The sequence below is a fragment of the Silene latifolia genome, chromosome Y (assembly GCF_048544455.1).
Source record: "Silene latifolia isolate original U9 population chromosome Y, ASM4854445v1, whole genome shotgun sequence".
Classification (NCBI taxonomy): domain Eukaryota; kingdom Viridiplantae; phylum Streptophyta; class Magnoliopsida; order Caryophyllales; family Caryophyllaceae; genus Silene; species Silene latifolia.
In genome coordinates this window covers 80,846,567-80,857,624 of record NC_133538.1, presented here as the reverse complement: position 1 = coordinate 80,857,624, position 11,058 = coordinate 80,846,567, and the positions used below count along the sequence as shown (strand labels likewise).

The following is an 11,058-nucleotide window of genomic DNA, read 5'->3' as shown; positions in this document are numbered from 1 at the left end:
GGGCCGATTCATCCCTTATCAATATAACTCGGTGGATTAACGCTTAATCGATTCTACTTTTAGAACTCTTGATCGATAAAATTTCTCTAATGTTTATCTATAGCCCGGAACACATGCGACTACGGTCACGAATACTTCCGTTGAGCTCAATCCAAATTTCGAATAAATGTGTCCATGATCCAAATCCACATCAACTTGGGCACGGTAGGGCCGATTCATCCCTTATCAACATGAATTCGGTGGATAGACATTTATCACCCACTTCCCCTACGTAACAAGTTTTGTACCCCGGTAAGGCCGAGTGCACTCCCTCGCGAAATAGGTTTTCATGGTTTCTACTATTTGGTAAGGCTATGTCTCAATTGATTGTTTTAGCGAGAGGTCATGTCAATTTATTATCTATCACGTTTTAGGTGAACTAAAGCGGTGAACTACGATAATTCTAATTGACACGGTCGATAAACTCGATTAAAAGATGATGCATGTTTTAGTTATGACGATTTAGCGATGCATGCGACATATAAATAAAATGCAAAGCATAAAAAAATCCTAGTATGGCCTTCCTAAAAATAGAAAATCTAATTAACTATTACAAATTCGGAAACCAACTCCATTGGTCCCTTGAACTTCGGTTATGGCACGCATCTCGAGGGAACACCGTCTTTATGTATCGCCTTCTTGAATGACACCGTCTTGAAGGAAATCCGGAATAAATAAATTACATAACAAATTACATAATTTCCTATTATACATTTGTTTAAAATAAAATAAATCTATTAAATTACAAAACGGTGATACGAGATCACAATAAATTACAACCGAATCGATATTCCCATACATTTCGGGTAATATCAATTAAAAACTAAGGCCATACTAAGTAAAATTACATAATTCAAAAATTACATAAAATAAAATTATGACAATCATAAATAAAATGCAGCATTATAATATGTATGAACATGCCCAATTTTATGCTAAATCGCCTTTAAGTAGCCAATATCGTTTATTTAACGGTTTTTACGGATTTGCGTGATTCAAACTTTTAAAATCACAATAAAATACATAAATTCATATTTATGCATAAGTTAATTACCCTAACCTCTTAGGACTCAAAATTAGTCTCCACTAACTATTTGACCATAATTAACTCATATTTCTAAAATTGTTCATTAATGGACCTAAAATTATAATAAAAATGCTATAAACTTCAAATAAATCACAAAAATCCAAATAAATTTGAAATTTGAAATTTAAACTTATGAACATTTTGGAAAAATACCATGAAACTCATAATGTTCAAAAAACTTAGGTTAAAATTTCGTAAAATTATCGGAAAAACTATGTTGCGGTTTATTGGATTTATCAATAAAAATCATAAAAACATGAGAAAAATTATATTCATCAACTTTTAAATTTTTGATCTGAAAAAGATAATAAAATGCAACATGTGATGTTTTTCCTTAGTCAAAGAGTATGTTTTAGCAATTATTCACTAATTAAGTCACTATTTATGCTATTTTTCATCAAAAATTCATAAATCATGCATGAAGACTTCAATATAGCCTATTATTTTACACACATCTTGTAAATTTGCATGTGACAACATACTAAATTTCTATGACCAGATTCGAAATTTATCTCATATTAACGTATTTTTCATTTAAATTCGATTTTTATCATGAAAAATCCAAATTTCGAGCATAAAACTCCAAAAATTATGAAAATTTACAGGTCATCTCAAAATAATATATTTGATAACATATCCAAAAATTAATGGAAAATTCGAAGTTTACCTAATTTTGGTCAGAAAATGACATTTTAATCATAAAATCATATTTTTAATGCCATTGTTATATAAGATGAACAATAAAAATCCATAAATTAACCAAAATATCCTAATAACATTTTAGGACCAGAAACTTTAACATGCGTAATTTATTTTGTGACATATCATAATAACACAAATTTACAAGTTTTATATGTTAATCGTATAACTCGGAAAAACTATAACCGATTTGCATGCAAACAACCAAGGCTCTCGATACCGCTTATTAGAAATCTAGATATCTATACTCAACATATTCATATATGTTATAATTTTAATTTAGTCATAAAATTAAAAGGTGATCTTATGCATGCAAACTACAAAATAAATAAAGAAGAAATCATCATCTCACATTGATATTTCGGTTTATATGGGCACAAGAGAGTTCTCCTACTCTCTTGTTCTTGAGCTTTCCTTAGTGGATGAACAAGGATTCAAGAAGAGAATCCTTCCCAAAAGTATTATACCCAAGATAACAACTTAATAAAATTAATATTATTATTACTAGAATAATACTAATTTTGTATTAAAATTGACCCAAAAATATTATTGGACTCTCTATTATTTTGGTTTAGAGAGAAGGAAGAGAAGGACGAATTTCTATCTTTCTAAAACTCTAATTTTAGATGAATAATGAATGAATAATCTAAAATGTTTTAGGTAGTGAATATTAGGTAAAATGAGGAGAAAAACCCATGGTTTTCTCCTCTCAAAAACCGGGTGGAATGAGGAAGGGAAGAGGGCTAATGCATGAACAAAGTGTTCTTCACAATGACCACTAGGTTTGCATGGCTAGTTTTTAGGTAAATCATTATGCTTACCACTAACATAATTAACCTAATATCTTTGTCAATTTGTCAATTTGTCATATGTCACATGTCACATGTCATATGTCACATAAAATTGTTATGTATTTTTAACATATTAAAAATCAACGCATTAATAAAAATACGTCATATAGAAAAATCGAGTGAGTAATTCGTAATTACTTGTACCAAAATATTTTACCAAATATAAATCACAACATCTTGTATTTACAATAAATTATTCATTCAAATGCAATTGTTTCTTTAAACAATAATTTCATCCAAGTAATAAAACAATTCGATTACTTAGACCGTATCTTATTTAATCAAATTACAATGAGACACGTAAATATTACTTCCAAAATCGTCCGTCAATTTTAAGTAATTTAATTGACCCGTATCGTCATACGATCAATTAAATGATCAATTAAGAGTGTTACCCTTTAGGTATGACCTAAGGGGATCAACTGGTCACCACCGTCTCACGACAGTAATGTCAAACTCTAGTCAGCCAATCATTACCGATATGTGTGGACCAGTTGACAGTAAAATATTACTTCCCAATTGTATTCTTTAAAATGAGACTTAAACATGTGATCATTATGATCAACAGTTGTGATCGCATTATTGTCGGAGGACACATATTCCAACAGATTTTAAGGTGAAAGGCTTTGCCTTTATAATTTCAAAAATCGACTCAAAGGTTGAAGATTTTGGTGCTTGGTTTGATTTTTGTTGAAAGAGGAGTGATTAATTTTTGTTAGAAGGATGATTTGATTTGATTTTGATGAATGTGGTTGAGGAAATCTTGTTTTTGTGATGGAGAGGATGAGGGTTTTGAGTTTTGGGGTTTATGGGTAGTGTTTTGAATGAAGAAATGAAGAAATGAATGGGGAATGGGGTTTATAAAAGACCCGAAAAATTTTAAATTGCAGGGGAAGACGGGCGACTTTCCTTCGGGACGCTCGGATTCTGCTTGTTTCGGCTTCAGAGTTCTCGCCTAAAGACGGGCGTCTTTCAGTAAAGACGCTCGGATTGTTCAACTGCGGGACGGGCGTCTTCTGCTGAAGACGGGCGGATTCTCTTCCAGTGAGATTTCTTGTTTTTCCCAGCCAAAAAGACGGGCGTCTTTCCTTGCATGACCCTCGGATTTATCAACAGTCCAAAAATTTCAAAATTTCAGTTCAGATGGACGGGCGGATTCTTACAAAGACGCCCGGATTGCCTGAAGACGGGCAGATTCCCTTGAAAACGCTCGGATTCACCCTATTTTACCCGGATTCAGTTCCATCCGTGTACTTGCATATCCCTTGTCATTTTTCATTCTTCAAAATCCCGTGTTCTTCATTGTGGGGGCACTACTAAGGCATGAATAGCCTAGGCAATTGCTATCCCCACACTAAGCTAAAGCACTACACATCAATTGAATAATTACTCCCTCCCTCACTTCTCTCAAAAATGATAATTATCTTGATCAAAGCATAAGAATCCAAGAATGACAAAAATGCAATGTAAGAATTAAAATGCGAGTTAGGGAGTTAGAAATATTTACAAATGGTGGTTTAGGGAGGACTCCACCAAACTCTCATCCTTAGTGAGATGTCATGGGGGCATGTCCAAGGTGTTGTTGATGTTGCTCAACACCTTGAAGAAGTAATCAAAAGCTTGTTCATTATCATGATAAAGATCTTCAATAGACCTTTGGCCTTGTTGTCGGTCTTGATCGATAGCATTACCAATATAGGAATTAAAAATCCCTTCAAACTCATCGTCCCAAAGACCACAAACTTCATCCACTTGATCACTAAAGATCTCTTGAGTTTATGGAGACAACTCTCCCATTTTCTTGTCTTGGCTAATGAGGCCATCCTCTTCATTGCTCGACTTTGGTGAGCTTTTCAAACTCTCTTTGTTACAATTCACTTGCTCTTTGAATGGAGCATCTTCAATTTTCTTCTTCCATTTGAATTCCGACTTCTTCCTATCATCCTTCCGGCTATAATGATCAACCATAAAATATGGTTCATGCAAACGGGGAGCTCTCATGGTCTTGTCAAGATTGAAAGTTATGCTCTCATCTTCTACTTCTAGAGTGAGCTCTCCATGCTTCACATCAATCACCGCACCCGCGGTGTGTAAGAAAGGTCTTCCTAGAATGATTGGAATGTTGGAGTCTTCTTGCATGTCAACAATGACAAAGTCCACCGGGATGAAAAATTTCCCAATTCTTACGGGAACATCTTCCCATATCCCTAATGGTGTCTTCGTCGATCTATCGGCCATTTGGAGTGTGATATTGGTGCATTTAAGCTCTCCCATCCCCAACCTTTTACTCACCGAGTACGGCATAACACTCACACTAGCCCCTAGATCACATAAGGCTTTGTTGATCGTAGTGTCGCCAATGGTACACGGTATTGAGAAGCTTCCCGGATCTTTGAGTTTTGGAGGTGAACTCCCTTGAAGTATTGCACTACTCACCTTAGTGAAGGCGATAGTCTCAAGCTTCCAGATCGACTTCTTCTTTGTGAGGATGTCTTTCATGTATTTTGCATAGGCCGGCACGTGATTGATTAATTCCGTGAAAGGAATTGAGACTTCCAAATTCTTCACAATTTCCATAAATTTTCCAAGTTGGTCATCAAATTTGGGCTTAGATTGACGACTTGGAAAAGGAAGTCTAATCACAATGGGCTCCTTCTCCTTGACCTTGTCTTCATTTTTCTTTGAAATTTCTTCGTTTGATGGTTCTCCATCCTTGGAGTTTTGCACAATTTCTTCTTTATCACTAGCTTCCACAACTTCATCCTCAACTTGCTTCTTCGGTGCTTCATACCTTGTACCACTCGTCAAGTGAATGGCACTAACCGTTTCATGTCTTGGGGGATTACTTTGAGGTGGTAATTGCCCCTTTTGTCTTTGTGAGCTTGAAGATGCTAGTTGAGTCAATTGGGTTTCCAACATTTTGCTGTGAGCTAGGATGTGGTTGATGGTGGTTTCCTTTGCTTGACTATCCTTTTGCATTTGAGTGAAAAACTCTTGTTGATTCTTTTGCATTTGAAGGACCGCTTTTTGAACATCAAAATCTTGGTCATTTTGTTGATTGTATGGAGATTGATTTTGGTAACCTTGGTTTTGGTTGTAAAAGGGTCTTTGATTTTGGTTTCTCATGGGAGGTGGGGTGTATGTTGTTTGAGGGTTTTGAACATTTTGGCTTTTGTATGAGAGATTTGGATGGAATTTGGTGTTTTCATTGTAATAGTTTGAATAAGGGGTACCACTCTTGTATGCTTGGAAAGCATTCACTTGTTCATTTGTTCCCCTACATTCACTTTGGTCATGTCCCAAAGTTCCACAATTCTCACATATCCCACTTGGGATTGATGAAGATGTCGTCATGGCATTAACATGATGCTTTGGTGATTTTGAGGCTTCTTCAAGTCTAGCCATAGCTTTTTCAAACTTCAAATTGATGGTATCAATGTGAGCACTAAGTTGAGCACCCAATTGAGTAATGGAGTCCACTTCATGCTTTCCTCCTCTAGTAGCCTTGCGAGGTCTACTATATTGTGAGTTATGGACCGCCATTTCCTCAATTTTGTTCCAAGTTTGATTGTCATCAACTCCGGTGAACATTCCATTTGATCCCATGTTGAGAATGTTCCTTGAATCTTCATAAAGACCGTTCCAAAATTGTTGTACCAAGAACCACTCGCTAAGTCCATGGTGAGGACATGAGCGACAAACCCCCTTAAACCGCTCCCAAGCTTCATACAAAGATTCTTCATCCCTTTGCTTAAAGGCCGTGATTTGAGCTCTTAGCATGTTAGTCTTTTATGGTGGATAGAACTTTTTGTAGAAAGCTAGAGCCAACTTCTTCCAAAAATCAATTCCGAGAGTAGCCTTATCAAGGCCTTTCAACCATTGTTTCGCGGTGCCAATTAGAGAAAAAGGAAATAAGACCCATCGTATTTGGTGTTAAGTTACACCGGTTTGAGAAATCGCATCACAATAGTCACAAAAAGTCTCCATATGAGAATGAGGGTCTTCACTAGGCATCCCCCCAAATTGGCTTCTTTCGACTAATTGGATAAATGCGGATTTGGCAATAAAATTTCCGGTTAGATGTTGTGGTGTGGGAGTACCATTGGGTAGGTTCTCCTCGGTGGGTACGGAATGTGATGAAAACTTAGACATTGTGGGTTGATTTTGTGTTGGGTTCTTCTCACCTTCTCTTGCAAAAGGGTTGATGAACTCAATAGTATTTGGTTGAATATCTACAACCTCACCAATGCCTCTCAAAGTTTTCCTAGCAAGTCTTCTATTGGTTGTCAAAGTTCTTTCAATTTCACGATCAAGGGGTAACAAGTCACCTTGTGACCTTCTAGACATGCAAAATATCAAACAACTCGAAAACAATTAGAACAAACCTTGAGGAGTTTTACTTCCCCAAGGCAAAGAAAGACACAACTAATAACAATATAAGAAAATCTAAATCAAGTTAACACCGTGCTCGGCAACGGCACCATTTTTGGTCGGGATATTTTTACTAAATCTTTCGGTTACTTGTCGTTAGGAGCACCTAGACCAAAACACAATTTATAACTTCACAAACAACTACACAATTAGTAAAGAGGCAAGTAAAGGTCGGATCCCAAGGGACGGGAATTGAGATGAGATTTCTATTGCAACTAGTGGTGTCTTAGGGGTGTCACAATTGAGGTTTGATGTAGAAATCACTAAACTAAATAGCAATGAAAGTAAACAAGCAAGATGAATTAAAAGGGATGTAAACAATTGATAAAAAGCACTAGGGTGTCATGTGGTCATAGGGGATTCATGGGAATTGATCATACGAACATGTTCTCAAATTATAAGCAAGCAATTATTGTTGTGATGGATCGAGTTGGTTTATATCTTACAATCCTAGGAAAGTTTGGATCCCGGAGCCGAATCGATTAGATTGTACAACACCTACAAGTCGACTTAGTCTTCCCTACTTAACAACATGCATGGTCTAATGAGACCCGAGTTGGTTTATGTCTTACAAGTCTTATTGAAAAGATAGGTGATGGGTAAAAAAAATGCAAGGATTCATAGGCTCACATTTCATCAAACATAACATGTGCATGAGTTGAGATCACAACAAGCAAGCAAATAAACTATGAAAGCATATTAATTTAAGCATGAATCATTCCCCATGTTGGTTTCCCCTAATTACCCATTAACCCTAGCTAAGGAACTACTCACTCATTATCATGTTGAACATGCTAGCAAGGTTGTCAATCATACCAACAAAGTGAAACATGATGAATAAATGAAAGTGATTAACAATATTTAAAGAGGGATTAAGAGAATTATACCTACTAATAATTCCAATAATAAAGCAAAGAATAAAAGAAGTACTTGATGCTTGATTGAGAGGTTGTCAATCTCCCAATAATAACCCAAATAATCTTCAATTACTCAAAATAAAGGATGAACAAGAGAGAGATTAAGGAAATAAAACTTGTATTAAAACTTGATTAATTGTTGATTACAAGATTAAAGAGATATTTGATTGATATTAACTACACTAAAGATTGCTAAGAAGAACATCCTCTTCTAATTAGACTAATGGGGTATTTATAGTGGGGATTAGGTGGATGAATTAGGGTTAACTAAGGGCTTAAATGACGATTAAGTCCCTACTTAAGGAAACGCCGTTCTTTTTGGAAAGACTCCGGTCTCTAGAAAAAGATGTGCATCCTTCCTTGAAGCTTAAAGAAGACGAAATGGGTCTGCCTGAGAATCCGGGCGTCTTTAGCACGGGACGGGCGGATTTGGTGGTCTCTGCCCGGGCGTCTTCTGGGTCTTTTGCCCGGGCGTCTTGGGGAGAAGACACACGGATTGTGGTGGTGGAGACGGGCGTCCTCTGGGGGAAGACGCACAGATTGCTGTGAAGTCTCGTTTCTTCTTCTTTTCTTCCTTTTTCTTCATAGAATCCTTGGGGATTTCCTCGGGGATGCAAGGAACTTTTCTCATCATTGCCCATCTACAATAGTATGTATAAAGGCCTTCAAATCTTGTCTCTCCTTGATGCTTGGTCATTGAATTCAATCAATTTAGCCTCATTTTGCCATGAAAATGCAACGTTTGCACTCCTTTCCTACCAAGGGATCAAAACCTCAAAGAATATGCAAAACAAAGAACTAAAGACAATAAATGACCCAAATATACACTAAAAAGCATGGGAACAAGGCTAATTCGGGGACTAAATGTGGTTTAATTATGGTCACATCACTATGTGCACCAATGCCTCATCTACAACAAGATCACATGTACTGTAACAACTTCTCACAACTGTGTCCCATCAACAGAATATCACTATACCACGACAACGACGAAAACATACACAACTCTCTTTCATATCATACTTTACCCTTATTCCCAAACTTAAACTAGTAAGAACCATCAATAAACAAAACAACTGTCTATCTGTACAAACTGAAACTCACATGAAGCATCATCAAACAAAACAACAATCTATGTATGACTGGTATGTACTTTCGAAAATCGAATCATAATCATCCCGCCTACTCCGCCAAAACCGGTGACGGCATCGCAACACCGTCACCAACAGCCACACCGCAGTGCGAAAATATCCGCATCACAACACTAAGTACCGTGCCCGAATCACCACCCAAGGCACAAGAACCACGTCGATAGACATCACAGCTACATACAATTGCCATAAACACTGACTCAGAATAACTTCTCAGACAAGAAAAACATACTCAAATCCACTTACTAAATCACAACGAAACATATTATATGAATTAATTAGATAATAACCTTATGAATATCATCCCCTTACCATATCACAGATTAACATGTATCATGAATACATACAAGTACAACCAGTCATGCCAGATCACTCAAATTATTACCTTTTTAATCATCATTCCACTAGGTTACCGTATCCAACATATATTATAGAACATTCAGATGACAGCTTTATAACTATCACACCATACAACTTCCCGTGAGGTCAGAACCCCACATAAACATTTATACACATCATAGACACGTAATCACATCCAATTAGTCAATCCTGATCACGTAAGTTACCACCTGATAAAAGTTACCTTTCACCCGAGCTTAACTCGTATACCCCTCATAACATATTCTCCCATTCGCATATCTATAACCCCCTGCCAATTGTAACCATACCATTAATACTCAACTACTACAACCGCCTTATATAACCACATCTTATACTCTCTTACAACCATACATATCAATCTGGTATCTATAAAATCAACCTCTTTAGAATTGCTACCTTTCTAATGTACCATGACCCTTAACCACTAGTCACAAACCATAACATTACCACTGCCTAGACATCAAACCTCTTACACTCATCTCTAAACATCACGATTTCTTTCCTATCTTTGGTTAACATTCCAAATAACGAACATCGAATCCATCAACAAAATTACCTCAACATTCTTCCCAATACTATCCTTAATTGTATCATCATCTAACTCTCCACCAAAAATCTCGTATCGTGTAAATACTCCACGAACTTCATACTCCCTTAATTCCTCGAAACTCATGATTAATCATGTTGTCCTGAAACTTCTGTATAACCATTAACTTACTTACTCTTGATAGTATCATACATTTCGACGATTCCTTACTTTTATGTCACATAACTCCGGTGAACATTTTTCTCAGCTTACTTTTATCCTTCTTTTCCCTTTATACTCAACAATACCATTTAATAGCTCAACTCCTTATTACTTCTATCTAACCCTTTAGTGCTCCAATTACCTTCTCATCGCTCCAAAACTCAAATCCCATTATTTCATATCGATATTATCTCACTCTTTCTTACCATGGATCTTCTCTTATTATGCTATCATTAACACTTGCCTCTAATCTATCCATAAAATCAATGTTCACTGTTCAAACAATTGCATCTCCCTTGTACATCTCTAGAAATCAAAATTCCTTTCATACCGTTAATTGCCCAAGGAAATCCCACAGTAGTTTCACCTCTTAATAAACCAAATCTCCCAAACTCACTGACTGTCTACAAATCCACCTCGCGACATGTCTCCACAAAGTTCACTATATACCACTCTTCTCAACCCTTTTAAAACGAACTTTCACTATATATATTCTTAACCCACACGACTCCTAACCATCTCCCTCCATAATTCTTCACACATCTCAAGTTGCCACTATCCACATCCTTACTCTCAATCCTTTCATTCTCACGTTCCTTAGACTAACATCACCCCTTGCCCATATTCACTTACTTTTACGTTACTCAACACACAATCATATCACTCATCTCATCTCAGCTCAATAACATGCTCCATGTCTCAATTAAGCTATAACGATCTTCCTTTTCTTTTTCCACTATCTATCGCAACCACA

The 11,058-nt window shown here is 36.3% G+C and overlaps 1 non-coding gene across 1 annotated transcript; it reads left to right on the top strand.

The window, feature by feature from the left end:
* Positions 1-6,349: 6,349 nt before the first annotated feature.
* Positions 6,350-6,456, top strand: LOC141635011 (small nucleolar RNA R71). The gene has a single exon (XR_012539721.1). It is a non-coding gene; the product is annotated as a small nucleolar RNA R71 (small nucleolar RNA).
* The last annotated feature ends 4,602 nt before the right edge of the window (positions 6,457-11,058 follow it).